At 40.2% G+C, this 18,893-nt stretch overlaps 1 protein-coding gene across 3 annotated transcripts in view; it reads left to right on the forward strand.

The window, feature by feature from the left end:
* Positions 1-18,893, forward strand: part of WIPF1 (WAS/WASL interacting protein family member 1) — a 120,356-nt gene that overhangs the window by 31,804 nt on the left and 69,659 nt on the right. For 2 of the 3 annotated variants that reach the window (XM_050751777.1, XM_050751776.1), the window contains exon 1: positions 14,330-14,666. The exons of the other annotated variant lie outside the window; for it this stretch is intronic. The gene's annotated coding sequence lies outside the window, so the exon portion shown is untranslated. Of the gene's footprint in view, positions 1-14,329; positions 14,667-18,893 lie in introns of those variants that run through there. 3 annotated transcript variants of the gene reach the window in all.

Below are 18,893 nucleotides of genomic sequence, written 5' to 3' on the forward strand. Positions count from 1 at the left end.
TTCCACCAGTTGTATCCTTTGTTGTTATTCCAAATTAATATTTACGTAACGCCCATGTAGGCATTATATTGCCTGGGACTGTGGCCTCCCACAATTCAGAAGCTGATTTTCTGGAAATATAATCGCAGACACTTAATGGCTCATATTCTGTAAGCACACAGGCTTATCATTAAAAATTTCAAGTTCAAAATGTTAGTGCACCAGACAACAAGAGGCTGAAGATTTACTGTAGGTATTTTAAAACATGATTGTAAATATGTTGACTCTCCTCACAATGAGAGGTAGGCCTGTGGCCCTTCCCGTTGAATCTGATGGGGGAGAGGTTGTGACTACTTTGACCAATGGAGTATGGCAGAGATGACCCTGTGTCACTTCCAAGGCTAAGATATAAAAAGCCATACTTCTGCCTTGTTCATTGGAAACACTTGCATTTTAAGACTTGAGCCACCACATAAGAAGTTTAGCTACATGCCATAAAGGCTTCATGTAAATGCTCTGGATGACAGTCTTGGTTGAGTCTATCCCTTATCCTTCCTAGCCTTATACCAGGCATATACATAAGAAGCCTTCTTGGAAGTGGATTATTCAGCCCCAGTGTTCTAGCCCCCAGTTCATCAAGTGATCCCAGCTAAGACCACAGATGTTATGGAACAGAGAATAGCAGTCTCCACTGTGCCATTTCAGAATTCCTGAGCCAGGAATCCATGAGGATAATGAAATGGTAGTGGTTTTATCTAGCTGAGTTTTGGGGTCATTTGGTTATGCAGCAATAGATAACTGGAGCACTCATCCAACAAAGTTGTTTGGCTTTATAGCTTGGGTCGTTACCATATAACACATCATTGTGTTTGTAAGATCTTGATTGTGAGAACCATTTGGTTGCATCAAAGTGTGCTCTATTACTGCTAGTTTTTTTCCATACAAGATAAACACTGGGGAGTTCGCTAATCAGTTAACAGATATTTATTGAACTGGGACCCAGAGTGAAAGGCAACAAAACCAAGCTCTGCTGCAATTTTATATCGTGCTTGAAAAGGTATGTTACTATTGTTTTTCATGTAGTGGTAACTCAGTGTTACCATTCTGAAGCAGAAACAACTTTTCTCAGTGATGATGAATTAGTGCATTAAAAAGTACTTTTTTTTTTAAAAAAAAAAGATAATAGTGTTGATTCATGTAAATACTTAAGGTAATAATTATCTTAGGTTGATGGATAATGCTAGTAGTTTGTGCTACAAAGAGCATTTGCAGAGTAGTCTGAGCATATACAGGAAGATGAGACTCTTGGGGTCTTAGGTAGCTGGTGCTTAAGAAGCAGCTGACCTGAAATGACAGTCTTAGTACTTCCACTTGGAATCAGTTGAACGGTCTTCACAGATGATTGAGTTAGAAGTTTGAACGTCAGGACATTGCAGATCACAGGGCAGATCTCTTCCGAGAAGTTGCATGGAGAAAACTTTTTATTCTTTCCGTTCACTGGTTTAAAAGCCCAACAAGCAATGTGGAAGCCAGTTCCCTGTGAATCAAAAGTTGTGTTCCTAGATTAGGGGTGGCAAATCCACAGCACGTGTGATGCCAGTCTTTAGGGCTGTCTCTGTAGACATAAGTTCACCATGGTATTGGTCTCATCCAAGCTATGCACTGATCACATGCAGGTTCTCATGGCAGGCACCTGCCTGGGCATTCCTCACTGCCCAGCCTTCTGAAAGAGCTCATGTGCACATTGAATCAGAGCAAGGGTCCGTAGCATAGGGATGAAGAAATATAGATTGGATGCTTTCTGTTTGTCAAATACTTTCTATCTTGTTTAGATACCTGTTTTTCTGTTTAAAATATTGTCGGAGATGTACTGTTTAATACTAAAAAGAAAACTGAAAAGCTAAAGAGAGTCCATCATCATGAAGAGGAACAGTCAGGATGGTCTTAAGATTCAGTGAAAGTAGAAGGTCCAGGAAACAACTCCATATACAGGAGCTTATAGGAGGAGTAACAAAGGTGGTTTCATATCCCAGTGTTTGCCTTATAACTGTAAATTACCAAACAGGTTAATTTAGACTGAATCAGCATTTTAAAATTTTGAAGCTCTTACATGTTGTGTGTACACAGAGTGAACTGATCATTTATAAAACTGGTGAACTAAACTGCAGATTTTGAGAATGAGGGATTCCTCTGTTCTCAGTTGCTGGGAGGCAGTCATCTTTCATTCATTCAGGAAACACCTGCAAGGTGCCAGACCATTTTCCCCACCCAGAATGAGACAGACATGTAGAGGAGGATGTCTAGTGGACCATACTGGCACAGTGGTAGAGTAAGGGGGCACAGCTCTACCTGGGAGGGTCTAGAAGGAGGAGGTCCCCTGAACCAAGGCCAAGGGACAGAACACCTCTTTCTGAGGTGCTCACTGCCATAAGTGCTAACAAAACCCCAAATACTCACCTTTACTTCATCAGTTTGGCATAAGGAGAACTGACACATTGGAAGGGCTACTCAGAAAGAAGGATGATTTAGAACTTACTTAGCCTTAAGATCACTGCAACAGCACAGGTTCTGGTCTGTTATTGTCAGGACTGGAGGAACCATGTGGAGATAAAGTCTTACTTCATCTAGTTCAGTGAAGTTAAGGTTTACAGTCATGCATAAAGTAGAAATTACATCTATACAGAATTATTCTTGATTACTATTTCCTTGGTTGACTTTCAGATAGTTCTATATTCTTTTTTGTGATGGTCAGTCAGGAGTAGCCCTGGGAAAAGACACAGGAGAGGCTCAGGAAAACAACTTTTATTGTACTTACGAGTCCTACATATAAAGGCACAGCACATCACGTAGGGCCACATGGGAAAGACACCAGGGTGGTCAGGAGACAGAAAACGGGAACAAGGGGAACATTTAGGCCAGAGCTTTTATTGGGGTTTCCTTGGGAAAGGCAAGGCAGGGCAGGATGAAAACAGTTTAAGGTTGGCTAGTTTGAATAACTTCAGCAGGCTCTAAACTATAGGGGTGACACCTAGCCCTGGGATTACCAAGGCAGAGGAATATTGTCTCCTGGGGCATATGGGCCAGATAGGGGAGAGCTGAATCTGGATTGATTAGTTTGCATATCAAAAGCATTTTCCTGACTGAGCCCTTGTTATTTCTGAGAGTTGACTAGCCCCAGAAGGAGCAATCTCTCCCCAGCCAGAAAGGTTTTAAAGTTGTCTCAAACATAATAAAACACAGGAAATGTATACGTGTGTGTACCCAATAGACAGATGAAGTAGTTAGCTGCCATTTATGAGCTCAGTATGTGAAACACATGTATTTTTAAAGGCTGGAATCACCCCTAGTATGGCCTGATGATGACACTGAGAGTCTTGAAGAAGAACCTGCAGATTCATGTCTGTCATCTCAGGATACTCTGGGACACAGTCACTGTGAGGAGTGGTGGGGGAAATGGCCATCACTGTTTAAATTACTTTCTTTCTCCTTCTCCCTCAAGCATTAAAAGTTGGATTTATGTAAGTTAAATGTGCCTGTTATGCAAGCTGCACAAATGTGAAATGTAATCTTGACATTGGTTGGGAATTCCTAACCAAATTCTTTTTTAATAATTTGGATAGCCCAAGGCAGTTTGTCATTAATGACAAGGGGGGAGGGTTTGCTTTGCTTTGTTTGTTTTTGTTTTTATAACCCTAACTCCTTGTTTTTAATCAGGCTAGATGCATTTTTTAAAAGCCAAATTCTTGCATCTAATTGTACATTCCATAGCACACTGGACTTGGTCACAACCTATTTTCCCCCTGTATATTCTTTGTTGCTTTGGGAGAGTTTCATGCCTATAAAACCTAGTTACTAGAAATCTCAGCATGGTTGGATGAATATTACAGTTCATGTTGCTAATTTGTCAATAATAAAAGAAGTAGTTTATTAAAAACCATTATCAACTCACTGCAATATTCCATTAACTCCTATTCTCCCTCCACTTACGTCAGTGTTATTAATGCTCCACAGTACACCAAAGGTTAAAATGCAGTTTACACAAAATGTTCAGGAGACATATTTCAGTAAACACACTTATGTTATTAAGACACAGAGATGGCTCATCATTTCTGTATGCAGATTTGTCTTTGGAAGTTAATTGGTGGATATTATGTTACCTTGCTTATATCATTAAGAAGTATGCGATAGTAATTTAGTAAATAGCACCCTTGTTCTACTTTAGGCACCACCCAGAGCACCAACCTTATTTCTGGAAGTTGATTGAAGGCAAAGAAAATAATAGATATTGCTATACAACATATAATGTTCCCCATTCATTAGGACTGTCACTAATTAATAAAATCTCGAGAGAGGTTTCTGTTTTGTAAGTCTGCTTCCTTCACAGAATCATGTAAGTCAGCCTGTCTGCGGCCATTTCAAAATCCGAATCATAATCCAGAAAAAATGTGACTAACACATGGTTAGATTTGATGTTGCTTAGCTGGATGTAACCCACCCTCTAATTGTAACCTGAATGAATCCTGAGACCCCACATGGTCCAGATTCTGCCTGGACCAGATTCTGCCTGGAGTCTCTTTCAAACAAAACATATCCCAATCCCAGAAGTATTGAAGAATAACCTATCTCTTTAGGTTTTTCTGAAAGGCATGGCTTAAGGGTTTTATGCTTTATGCTACATAAACAGTTTCTCCAAAATTCTTTGTAGCCACCTTTTCCTCTACCTACCTTCATGGCTTCTGCTGAAACCTCTCTTTATCTCTCTTATCTACATATTTTCTCATTAGCCATAAGGCTTTCCTCATTTTTTTTTTTAATTTTGGAGATGTAATTCACTTGCTGTTTTCCTGCCTTTTTTTGTGTTTTTTTTTAGATGGGGTCCATTTTGGGAGGCCAAGGCGGGTGGATAATGAGGTCAGGAGTTTGAGACCAGTCTGACCAACATGGTGAAACCCCGTCTCTACTAAAAATACAAAAATTAGCTGGGCGTGGTAGTGCTCGCCTGTAATCCCAGCTACTCAGGAGGCTGAAGCAGGGGAATCACTTGATACGGGAGGCCGAGGTTGCCATGAGCTGAGATCGCGCCATTGTATTCCAGCCTAGGTGAGAGAGCGAGACTCAGTCTCAAAAAAAAAAAAAAAAAAAAAAAAAGACAGTGTCTCACTCTGTCACCCAGGCTGGAGTGCAGTGGTGCAATCATAGCTCACTGCAGCCTCGGACTCCTGGCCTGAAGGGTCCAGCCTCAGCCTCCCAGATAGCTAGGACTACAAGTGTGTGCTACTGTGTACGGCTAATTTATTAAAGAAATGTTTTGGAGACAAGATGTTGCTATGTTGCCCAGGCCAGTCTGAACTCCTGGTTTCAAGCAATCCTCCCGCCTCAGCTTTCCTCCTTATTTTTGATCAGACACAAATATTCTCACTCTTCCAAATTTAAGAAAGTATGTGCTTTACCAAATTTAGGAAAGTATGTACTCCAGGCTCAAAGTACCCTTAATGGATTTCCAATCCTGCTTTCTGACTACACTGTACCTCTCTGGGATAATCTGCAGCTTTGTTCCATTTGATTCCTGAATATCCTTTATTTCCTACATGCAAAACACCCTCAGAAATAAAGTTCATGGCTCGGTGTGGTGGCTCACGCCTGTAGTTTCAGCACTTTGGGAGGCCGAGGTGGGCAGACTGCTTGAGCCCAGGAGTTCAAGACCCGCCTGGGCAACATGACAAAACCCCATCTCTACTAAAAATACAAAAAATTAGCTGGGTACCGTGGTGGGCGCCTGTGGTCCCAGCTACTCAGGAGGCTGAGGTGGGAGGATTGCTTGAGCCTGGGAGATGGAGGTTGCAATGAGCCGAGATAGCAGCATTGCACTCCAGCCTGTGTGACAGAATGAGACTCCATCTCAAAAAAAAAAAAAAAAAAAGAAAGAAAAAAAGTTATTTGCTTGACTCTGGTTGTCTTTCTTGTGGGAAATTCCAATATAGATTTCCGGAGAATAAAATTTTCTACCTACAATAGTAACAGTACCCACTGTTTATGCACTGCAGTGGCTAAACTCTTTGCAGCATCACTTTTAATACTCACATTGAATACACATTGAATAATTCTAAAGTTATCTCCATATTATAGATGAGAAAACTGTGACCTAGAAGAATCACATCACAACGGTATGAACAATGTACCAGTGTATAGTCTACCAGCAAGAGAACTTTCTTTCAACTTCAACTTCCTTTAGCTGTTCCAAGGGTCAGAAACAGTGTTTGCTGGCTTTTTGCATGATTGTTAATGAGGAGAGGCTTCGCATGACATAATACTCCAAAAATCCCCCAGGGTCATTTTAGAAACAATTGCCCTGGGGTCTGGCTAGACCATTTGACGTACATTGTAAAGCACAGACCATGCCTTGCCACAATTACCTGCTGCACAACTCACATGTGGTGTGCATGGGTTTAAATTTTTCTCAGAGATAGAACAACAAGAAGGCAGTTATGGTATGTACTGGAAATGACACTTGACTTATAGTCAGAAACGGGTTCAAATTCCAGTTATATCACTTGTTTACTTACTTGAGCAAATCTCTTCGATTCTTGGAACCTTAATCTCCCCATTTGTAATATAATGATGATTACATATAATAGTTAACTCAAAGGGTTGTTTAGGCTAAATTGATTTCTTTAAACATGTACTGTTAAACAGAAACACTCTTTTAAGGTATTTTACCACATTTTCTCGTGGTCCAAACCAAGATTTCATTTCAGTAAATCGAGTGATTGACAGGTCTTACTTGCTATACCTTTATCTCTATTCCTTCCCCTCTCTACTCTAGGCTTCTCTATGAAAAATCAAATAAGGAATTTTAATGTTAACTTTCATTCAAACACATACACATATAAAAAACCACACAAACAATACTTGTATTTTATGGCCAAAATTTCCCTATTTCCCTCATGCCCTTCCAGTGATATCAAAGCTTTAAAAATTGAAAACTACTTCATTTTTTAAAAGAGGAGAAAAAAAGATTGTGAATTCTCATTTATTACTGTGCCTTCTGAATTAGACATTAGGAAACTCAGAATTCTAGCCATTCTGAGGCTAGCAACTCAGGTCTAGCAACATTATTTTCTCAATTGAGTTCCTCAACTCTTTAGCAATAATGTTTACATTTTTTGTGACATCACCTAATCTAGAACAGATTCCTTAGTTATGATGGCTTTTAGTGACCGGAAATGAGGTGGTAGGAAACCCACCCTGACAGGCTGTCTTCTACAGATACCTCTGTAGATCCACAGATTGCCTGCATGTCTCAGAGTCCAAAATTTTCTGAAACAGTCCCCAGGATGTTTTTGGTTACGTCACAGCCAGTGGGTTTCTTGCTGCCTCTACCCCACACTTACCCACATTATTTGTGAAAGCTGTAGCTAGTCCTCCATATAGGGAGGGGGTGGGGAGTGTATATGGATACCTGACAGCGTACCCTTTTAGAAAGATTTCTGATGCCTATGTAATATTAAACGCCCTTATATAATTATTGTTATTAACATGAACCTACCACTACATTTCCCCAAACAACAGAATGACTTTACCTATTAATAGAGTCCTACTGTGTAGTTCTCTGATGTTTATGAAGAAGGATCACATGTATTTGATCTCTTTAAAAAAGTATTAAATAGGATTTCTAAACCATTACATATTAAAACACATACACAGCTGGGGTGGAGGGTACTATACTAATTAAGAGCATGATCAGTCAGAAGAAGTCAAGAAAAGAGGGGAAAGACCGGAAGAAAATAATATAACCAAACACATGATAAAATTGGAGGAATAAGGTAAACAAAAATAAATGTGACTAGGTTAAATTCTAATAAAAATCAGTAACTCTCAGATTGTTTAAAAAAATAATCTAGCTATATACCGTATTTAGGAGCCATATGTATAGCAAAATAACACAGAAAGGATGAAAAGAGGGGATAGATTAGTGAATGCTAACAAAACAAAAATCAGGACAGTAATGTTAATATTTATAAATGTAGGATAGAATGTAAAAAAAAATACTAAATGAGACATAGAATAAGAAATACAAATCCAACAAGAGGATTTAACATTAATGAACCTTTATGCACTGAGTATCCTAGCACTGAAAAATCTGTTAAAAATACAAATAAAAATACAGGCCAGGCATGATGGCTCACGCCTGTAATCCCAGCATTTTGGGAGGCCAAGGTGGGTGGATCACTTGAGGTCAGAAGTTCGAGACCAGCATAGCCAACATGCAAAACCCGACTCTACTAAAAATACAAAAATTAGCCAGGCTTGGTGTTGCGTGCCTTTAATTCCAGCTACTTGGGAGGCTGAGGCTCAAGAATCGCCTGAACCCAGGAGGCGGAGGTTGCAGTGAGCTGAGATTGCACCACTGCATTCCACCTTAGGTAATGGAGTGAGACTGTGTGTCACACACACAAAATACATATAAATAAAATAAAATAAAAAAGTTTAAAATACAAATGAAGTTTTTCATCATGATCGTGGGAGACTAACAAAATGTTTTCAGTATTTCATCAAGTAGACAAAATAAATAGGAACAGAATGTTTGAATAGCATCATTATCATTATTGACTTAACCCAACAACTAGGACATCCACACAATTTTTTTAAAAGACCATGGAGCATTTACAAAAATTGATTAAATACTCAACTACAAAGAAGATGTTCAGTTAACAAAAAATAGACGTGTATTGGCCACATATAATAGTATAGTAGCCTTGAAAATTAACACAAGATGGTTACTGCTCCCACCTCCATCTAATCACTTAGAAATTAAGATATGATCCTTCTAAATAATCCTTGGGTCAAGAAAACCAATACTAAAACTATGGACTATTTAAAAATTAACAATGAGAATATAATGCATCAAAATGTGTGGAATAGGACTAAAAATACACTTAATTAAAGCTAAGGCTTTTATTTAAAAGGACTGGAAAAAATAAGATTGTGACTTAAGAAGCTAGTAAAATAAAATAAAGCAAAACAAAGTGAGAAGAAGGAAATAATAAACGTGGAGGAGGTGCCAGGTACAGTGGCTCACACCTATAATCCCAGTGCTTTGGGAGGCTGAGGTAGGAGGATTATTTGAGGGCAGGAGTTCAAGGTTTCCACAAGATATGATCATGTTTCTGCACTCCAGCCTGGGTGACAGAGGGAGACCCAGTCTCAACAACAACAACAACAAAAAGGCCGGGCACGGTGGCTCACGCCTGTAATCCCAGTACTTTGGGAGGCCGAGATGGGCAGATCACGAGGTCAGGAGATTGAGACCATCCTGGCTAACACAGTGAAACCCCGTCTCTACTAAAAATACAAAAAATTAGCCGGGCGTGGTGGTGGGTGCCTGTAGTCCCAGCTACTCGGGAGGCTGAGGCAGGAGAATGGCGTGAACCCAGAAGACGGAGCTTGCAGTGAGCCGAGATGGCACCACTGCACTCCAGCCTGGACGACAGAGCAAGACTCCATCTCAAAAAAATAAAAAGTGAAGGAGGGAAATAATGAAGATAAAGCAGAAGAAAATTAGAGTTGACAGTAAAGCAAGAATGCAGGGTCCCCAGGAGAGCTGCTGCAGTGAGAATGGAAAGCTGAGATAACGGGGTATTAGACACTATCCTTGCCCTCCTTGCATCTTAGGTTTGGTTGAGGTGAAAGGCATGTGCAGAAAATAGAGAATAGGACTGTATTCAATAAAGTGGTCATTTATGAGTATAGCAGTTAGTATTCTATCTATAGCATGGTAAATCTCTCTATAGCAAAGAGTAGCAGTTAGGCTCTGAGTCTCTGCACAGATAGAACTGAACCTGTATGTTGGCTTCAGACTTATCAAGAGACCCCGGAGAGGTTAGTTAACCACATAAAGCTTGATTACTCTGTCTGTAAAGGGGAGATCACAATACCTACCTCACAAGATTATAATGAGAGTTAAATGAAAATATGTATATAAAGCACTTAGCTCAATGTCAAAGCATGGGATACAGGCTTGGTAAATGGTTGCTGAAAAAAGTCAGTGCAGCATTTCTTCCAGTCCTTTCTGGGTACTGGTGAGATGATTAAGGCACTATCAGTTTTTGGTACACTTTATACAGGAGTGGGACAGTAAATAGTATTTAGAGTAGCCAAGTTCTGCCTTCCTGGATGAAAAGATTGGGCATTTTGTCTGTGACCATTTGTAAGATATGCCAGTGGGAAATGGTTGAATTAGTCTCTGTCCTTTAAAAGAAAAAAAAATCTATAAAACATCATGCTCCCAAAATAACAGTGGTTCATTAGCTGGAGAGAAAATCCTGGCCACAGCGAGGGGACTCCTGGCCAGTCCTACCACTGTGCACTTGCTTGTCTGTCTCAGTAGGAAAACAGAAGCAAGGAGAGCTTTGGATCTGCCTGCTGACCAGTCAGCACATTTGCTCCTCATCAGCCATACTGAAACTCCATCTCGCAACCCCTCAGCATCAATATTAGGTTGCTCAGGCATGATAATGGACTCATGGGATCTTGGAAAAGTAATAGAGTAAACACAAAAGGAGTCAGTAAACCCAGAAAAGAATTGAACACCTTCCTTCTTCCTTCTGCATATGGATATCCAATGTTCCCAGCACCATTTATTGAAGAGAGTGTCTCTTACCCAGTATGTGTTCTTGGCACTTTTGTTGAATGGCAGTTGAGTGTAAGTGCATGAATTTATTTCTGGGCTCTATTCTGTTCCATTGGTCTATGTGTCTGTTTTTATTCTAGTACATGCAGTTGGATATGTCCAACAAATAAAACGTGGTATATATATACATGCAGGCATAAAAATGAATAAAGTCCTGTCATTTGTGACAACATGGATGAACCTGGAAGACATCATATTAAGTGAAATAAGCCAGACACAGAAAGACAAATACCACATGCTCTCACCCATATATGGAATCTTAAAAAAAAAAAAAAAAAAAAAAAAAAAAAGTTGATATCACAGAAGCAGAGAATAGAACAGATGGTTACCAGAGACTGGGGAGGGAGGGGAAGATGGGGTCAACAGGTACAAAGTTACAATTAGATAGGAAGAGTGAATTCTGGTGCACTCTTGCACAGTAGGGAGACTATGGTTAATGGTAAAATATTGTATTTTATAAAATAGCCAGGAGAGAGGTGTTTGAATATTCTCATCATAAATAAATGATAAATGCATGAGTTAATGGATATGCTAACTACCCTGATTGGATCATTATACAATATACATATGTATCAAAGTATCATATTATACTCCATAAATATGTACAGTTACAATGTCAATTTTAAAAATGAAATTAAATAGACTCCCCCGTCTTAATTTATATCAATATCTGTATTTTATCTATATTTAGGACTTGATGAGAATTTGTAGCTTGAGGTAAAGTTAGAATGTGTTTGTAGTAGAATGTACCTTGGAATTTTTTAATGTCTCCACATGCTATACATCAAACTACTTTAGTCAAAATATTTGTTCAGTGGGAAAAAAATCAGTGAAAATAAATTATATATCTTAGTCCAAACAAAAAGTAATTGACTGATCTATTTCCTCCATTCTCAGAACACCATCAACTATAAGGTGTAACATCAATTAATAACAGGTAAGGAGGAAAAAAAGACATGACATTAAACGCACACTTCGATTCCAGGAATGTTAAAATATGTGGGGAAAAAACAGTACCAGCACAGCCATGTATCTTGGGATTAAGCCAGTGCAGAATTCCACTCACTTGGTATTATGGTGTTTTGCAGCTGGTAGACACGGCCAGGTAGGACTAATTTTATGAAAGTAATTAAACAAAATTTTTTATTAGTACACATGAGCAGAACTAATTAAAATTGAAGACATGTTTTCTCAGGCCCATCAGTTTATTTTTGTATTCTTTTATCAAAACAAAACAAAAAAAGAAACCAAAATCATGAACAGTTAGGGAGGTACTGTACACGGTGAGCCTGGAGCATCTTGTAGTGCTGGAAAGTGAGGAAGTACTTAAAAACAAAACAGAAAAAAATATTGATAGGAGTATGTCAAAGGAGCACAGAAACCAATGGTAAGAGCTCCCAGTGGCCAAAGCTGGAACAGTTTGAGCAACAGAATAAAGTACTGTTGAATTAAAATGCAAAGCATAAAATAAATACCTGTGCAGCCATACTGGTATAAATAAATGATTGAATACATTAATAAATGTGTATAAGAGACAAATCTTCCATGCAGAAGGATCCCAAATAATTTATATAGACACTCTACCCCGAAGGACTTTCTTCCAAAGAGTATGATATGGAAAGGTGGGGAGAAGCAGCGAGCAACTTTACAGTGGAGAAACCCGACATGCACTGCCTCAGCCAGGTGATCAAGGCCAACACCAGCAGTATTAAATCATGTGGATAGTACATATACCTGATGCGATGTGACTAAAATGACACTTTACCTCCTCCAAATAACCCATAGCCCCAGTCTTATCAAGAGAAAAAACAAATCCCAATTGTGGCACATTCTACAAAATACGAGAGCAGTATTTCTCAAAACTGTGATGGTTGTCAAAAACAAGGAAAGCCTGAAAAGTGGAGCGTAAGAAGACACGATGACTAAATGTAATGTGGAGTCCTGGATGGGATCCTGGAACAGATAAAGGACAGTAGGTAAGAACTAAGGATATCTGAATAAACCGTGGACTTTAGTTAATAATTATGTATCACTATTGGTTTATTAATTGGTACTTAGGTATCATACTAAATTTAAGAAGTTAATAATACGGGAGACTGGGCGTAGGATATATGGGAACTCTGTACTGTCTTCTCAGTTTTTCTATAAATCTGTAACTGTTCTGAAATATAAAGTGTATTAAAATTTTTAAATGCCTAACCAGAAAAAAAAAAAAAAAAAAAAAAAAAAAAAAAAAAATGGACAGAAAGCCAGGTTAGGGATTTTAATGGAAAATTATAAAGCATTTTATTAAGGCCTTTAAAAATTCCACACAGAACACGGCTTAAGCAGAACATATGCGGCTGCTTAGTTGAAAAATGGAACTGGCAGCTTAACCCAGAATGTGAGACTTCTAAATACATTCAAATTGAGTCATCATCATTTTTCATCTATGTAGTATTTTGTTTTTCCAAAGTTCTTGCAATTTCTGACTCCAAGATGGCAAAATTTTACCATTATTCCTGTTTTAAAGCTAATGCCATGTCTATAGCTCGGACAGCCATTTTGACTCAATTGTCTAATCTAAATGTCAATTCAATCAGAAAACCAGCCATCAGCTGTCAAAATGGTAAAAACAGATATGTGTGTTTTCAAAGCCAGAAGTGCAATCATGTGGTGAGACTTCAGGGTTTTACTGTTGTCCACAGTTCTGAGTCCCAGGACTGGTTTCCTTACTCAGTATTCTCCCATGGAAAACTTCATCAGGGAATTGTAGGGTAATATTTTCAAGACTTGGAGTATGTCTACAGTTACCTTTCTAAAAAACAAAAAAGATCCCTTTAAAAACATTTTTTAAAAAACAATCATGCCAAGGTAGCCAAATAGAAACAACTTTGGGGTTTTTGCAGTCAAGTCTTACAAATTGTGGAATATTCCCCTTGGTCCAGGAGATCATTTGACTGCCACACACAACTTCCTATATCCACAAATTCCAGTATGTTTGGACCCTCCTGATGGCTAGGGGAATCACAAAAAGAAACAGAAGGCACCAGTGAGCAGAACAAGAAATGGTGCCCTTGGGCTTGTTGCTTAGTCCCTGCCCCAGCTCTCCTCCAGCCTCTCCAGCTGTACAGGGCAGAGAGGGTCACAGCTGGCACTCTCCTGGTGCTCTTGTCAGGCCAACATCAGAGCCCCCATGGCCAGGACTCACACACTGCCAGGAACCCAGCTCCATTCCGGAGGAAGATGATACCCAGCTCTTTCAAGGGAAACCAAAAGGCTGGTGTATTTTGGAGGTCAGCAAGAGGGAAATGTCTCCCAGTTATTTAGCCCTGGAAGGCTGAGAATACATTGGTTTTGTTTTCTGAACCAACAGTTGGGGCACACTGTCTGACAGCATGACCACATGTGAACTTGAGAGAGTCCCAGGAAATTCAGGGTGTGTAGCCATGGTTGATGCAGGATCCAGAAATATGAACCAAGGCCTGAGTGTGCTCCCTTGATGGTGGTGCCCTCCAGAGAGGAGTGTGGGGACATCCTGGGTGCAGCACCATCAAGGGCCCTTCCTCAGCTGCCCTGAGGGTGGCATTCCCACGGGCTGACCTAATGACAGCAGAGCACCCAAGCCCCAGGCTCCTCTGTGAGCGCTCTGCCCCTTCTCAGCTGCTCAACTCCGGGCTCAAGACAATCTCTCCCTTCCCCCTTCACTTTCCTCTGGAGTCAGGAGTGCCTGGAGTCCAGGCATGACTTCCCCCTGGCTTATCTCCTCTTTACCTGTGTCCTGGGAACACTCAAAACAAGCTGGGGGAGACAATCATTTCCGCAGACACAGGGTTACCCCCATGTGAAGCAAGCAGCAAATTGATCTTATCACATGCCTCTGACCAGTTAGGGAGGCGAGTCAAAGAAGGTGCAGTGAGGAAGTATAATGTCACATGCAACATTTACAGGAAACTGGCTAGAAGACAGAAGGGGAACTTGAGAACTTGGTTGTTTTCAGCAGATTAAAACAACACAGGTTAGTGCTTTTTCCCCCCTGGAAAACTTTTCATAGCCACTCTAAAATACCTAATTCTCTTTCCTTGAACTGTCTTTAATGATTTCTCTAATGTGAAGAACTTGCTTTTTGGCTTTGAATGTAAGAGCCAGCGCACAGCTGTTAACTGCACATTGTTAGAGGAACAAACATTGAGCCATTATGGTGAAAATGAAATTCTCAGAATCTCTTGCTTCCGTGTTTTAGAACTTCTCTGCTTCTGAAAGAACAAAACTTCAGATGTTCTTTAAATAACTTATTTCGTGGAATTCAGCTAGGCCTCTTGTCATTTTTACCTGTTAGTGTAAATGTGCAATGGGACAGATCAGCCTGTGTTTGCAGACGTGTGGGGCATTCAAAGGGTGTTAGAAAATACAGAAAAACTGTGCATAAAAACGTGCTTGCAAGGTTATATGCAAAAGTTTGTTGTTTTGTGGAATTTTCATCTCATAAAACTCATCTTTTGGCTTGTATTTAATGTTAATATAATATCTCATGTCATTATAAACTCTTAAGTTTCCTTTTTTTATTTTTTCTACTGTCCTCCTTCCCCCTTTTCTTTCCTTCCTTCTTTTACTAACACAAAACAGGAGTAGAGAAGCAGCAGTAGGGACAGCTTAAACATGAGACGAGGAAATCCTTTGCCCGGCACCAGAGTTTAAGAAGCAGGCACAGCCCAGAGCAAAAGCTAAGCAGGCCCTGAAGAGGCCGTGAGGTGTGACGGTTGCGAGAGCTTTATGTCTTCAGCCTTGTGCTTCCTAGAGAAGAGTCTGCAAAAGAGCCAGAAAGATGGCTAGTGGGTTGGGAAGCAGCAGTCCAGAAACAGAAAGGGCCCAAGATTATTCCTCCTGAGGCCAGTGAGGGATAGTTTCATTACGCAGTGGCCTGCTGCTTTCAGACCTGTATGTGGAAAAAGAAAACGTCTCAAATCCGAGTTAAGAGAAGGAGGTTCCTACATTATTGGACTGCTGTGCGGCTCTAGGACGGGTTAGCCAGAGAGGCTGCGGAGCTCTTTCTGGGTGTTTTTGGGAAACATACTAGACGGCTTCTTTGACTGTGTTAATGTGTTAACTGAGACAGGGAGGATAAGGAGGAGAGGACAGCAAGATCAGGAACTTCCTGTTTCATGTCTTCATTCCAGCCCAAAGTGTTGTAAAATGTATCTGTATGATAAACAACGAAGGAGTGAGGGGCTCCTGGACTCACTTGTTTATATTCCAGTAATGCCAAATAACTAGAACAGCGATGAAAGAGAAAAATCATGGTTGATTCTGTCTTCCAATTGCCACATTTTTTTCACATTTTACTACCAAGTTGTGCAAGAAAATGGAGAGGAAGCTGACAGAGAATAAGGGAAGATTCTAAGCTAGACATATCAGCCCTAGTGTTTTCAGAAACCCTGCGCTAGCTCTGACAGAGCCAGCCCACATTGTCGACGGGTGTGGGGGGATGGAGGGAAGATTAGATTTATCGCTGGTTGGAGCACTTTGCACAAATGCTTGTAAGAGACATGCACATGGGAACTGCAGTAGGAAGGCCTCTTGTACCTGGTACTGCCCTTGAGCACCAGGAAGAGGCTTACAACTTCGCAGTGGCTGGACATTCCTCAAAGGAACTCTTCTTTCAGTTTTGTTTTGCTTTGTTAGTTGGCTGTACAGCCTTGCTGTTCCAGAAGTCTTATGTTCTGAAAATCTGCTGCTCATAGTGGAAAGGGACTTTTTATCTTTTTATTTTGTTAGAATACTTTCCAGATGGGCCTGATGACTTTTTTTTTTTTTTTTTTTGAGACAGAGTTTTGCTCTTGTCGCCTAGGCTGGAGTGCAATGGCACCATCTCACCTCACTGCAACCCCTGCCTCCCCAGTTCAAGCCTCCCAAGCAGCTGGGATTACAGGCATGCATCACCACACATGGCTAGTATTGTATTTTTAGTAGAGATGGAGTTTCACCGTGTTGGTCAGGCTGGTCTCAAACTCCTGACCTCAGGTGATCCGCCCGCCTCATCCTCCCAAAGTGCTGGGATTATAGGCGTGAGCCACTGCACCCAGCTGCCTGATGTCATTTTTGTAAATGCATCCTTCCAAAAGCTGTTTGTATTTCTTCTGTGGGTCCTTATTCTTTCCTATTTCTCAGCCCCTTCCCCATCTTTCCACTTTCTCTGCACTGTGTTCCTTTGTGTTTGAGATGCAAAAAATGGTTTATAAAGTGCCATCATTATATAAAACCTCTGATCCCCAGGTTCTGACAGAACGAGTGGAGACCCAGAATGGCAGAAGGTAACAGATCCTGTTGGGTGGTAGAGAGCACCTGGAGTATTAATCTTTTGTGTAATTTTTAGATAGGAATGACTGCCAAGTTGAATACTGAGTTGAGTTTAAACGTCAAAGTGGAAAGAGGTGAAGTCACCTTTAATCTGGAGAAAAAATCGTGAATTTTGTAGGGAGGAACAGTATGGACACATTCCTTAACTCTCTAAGTAGAAGATGAATGAGGCTGACTTCACAAATCTCTCTTTTTCCTCAACATAGGCAGGCCTCTCCTCCCTGAATCCCAGATAATACCAGAGTGGCACTGCGGGTCGACATCCACAGACAGATGTCTGGGTGACCCTGGTTTCAGAGGGATAAATGGTGATATATACCAAACATTCATGCTAGTGGGGAAAAGAAAGTTAAACTCTGATAAGTACAACTTTTACAACTGAACTCATCCTTGGTATCGTTTTGAGTTGGCATGAACAAACCTGGAGGCCCAGCTCTCTGGATTTCTCTGAAAGAAGTTCCCGGGCATTTGTAAGGTATTATTGTTATCACCATCATATTGGGAAATACTAAGAACTATAGGTTTTTTTTTGTTGGGGGGGGGTTAATTGTGATAAAGGACACATAACAAAATTTACCATCTTAACCATTAAGTGTACAGTTCAGTAGCGTTAAGTATATTCATATTGTGCAGCCAATCTCCAGAACGCTTTATTTTGCAAAACTGAAACTTACACCCATTAAACAATAATTCCCCATTCCCTTTCCCCCAGCTCTTGGTAGCCACCATTCTACTTTCTGTGTTTATGAATTTGACTTCTCTAGGTACCTCATATAAGTAGAATTATACAGTATTTGTCTTTCTGTTTCTGCTTTATTTCACTTAGCGTAATGTCCTTAAGGTCTATCCATGTTGTTAGCACGTGTCAAACATTCCTTCCTTTTTAAGGCCAAACATATTTGTATGTATATATCAAATTTTTGTATCCCTTCATTCATCAGTGGACAGTTAGGCTGCTTCTCCTTTTTCGCTGTTGTGACTAGTGCTGCTGTGAAGATGGGTTTGCACATATCTCTTTGAGGTCCTGCATTCAGTTCCATTGGTATGTCCCCAGAAGTGGAATTGCTGGATCATAGGTAATTCTATGTTTGGCTTCTGAGAATTATCCAGCAATTGTGTCTTCTTATACCACTCTCCCTCCCAAAACACAAACTTGGAGATACCTCATATTACAAGATCATCATCCTTTTTCTTCAAGAATGCCTCAAACAAAATGTTCATGTCTTGCTTCTGAGCAGTAAGGATGCAGAGGGGACTTGGGCTGTTGTCCCAGGAAAAGGAGCAAGACCAGTGGGGCCATTCTGGAGAGGTGGCCATGGTAGGTGTTTGGATTACAGATTCTATGCAAGGAAGTGGTAGGAAAGATGTGATAGACAGCCTGACACAGTGTTGTGTGGTGATTCTTTTGCTGGAGATGTTGTCTCCTAACTAAAATATCATGAATACTAATGTATACTCTGTAACGTTACCAGGGAAGGGATTGCCTATATGCCTGATTGATTTTTTACTCTCCCATTTCAATTTCTCTCTATTTCTTCATCAGTCAGAAGGTTGGTGCTGTTTAAATTTTTAAAAAAAGCTCTAAGTGTCCCCTTCTCCCAAAAAAAGGAACTAGAAAATGACAAGAAGAGTTGCATTTGTTTATGCAAGTGCATAGAAAGCTTTTCCTGGAAAAGAATAAACTGGGAAAAGATGAGTCATTAAAGTAGAACCCTGTCATAGTGCAACAAACTGAATTTAAGAGGCATCTATTCCCAGCTTATACAACATCCAGTACCAGTTCCACAGTAGGTATTCACATACCACTCAGATTGTTATTTCTCAATGCTAACAAGAAGCTACTGCTTTGAGACTGTCTAACTAGCTAGATACTTACCAGACTTTGTTT

Source organism: Macaca thibetana, chromosome 12, assembly GCF_024542745.1.
Source record: "Macaca thibetana thibetana isolate TM-01 chromosome 12, ASM2454274v1, whole genome shotgun sequence".
Taxonomy (NCBI): Eukaryota; Metazoa; Chordata; class Mammalia; order Primates; family Cercopithecidae; genus Macaca; species Macaca thibetana.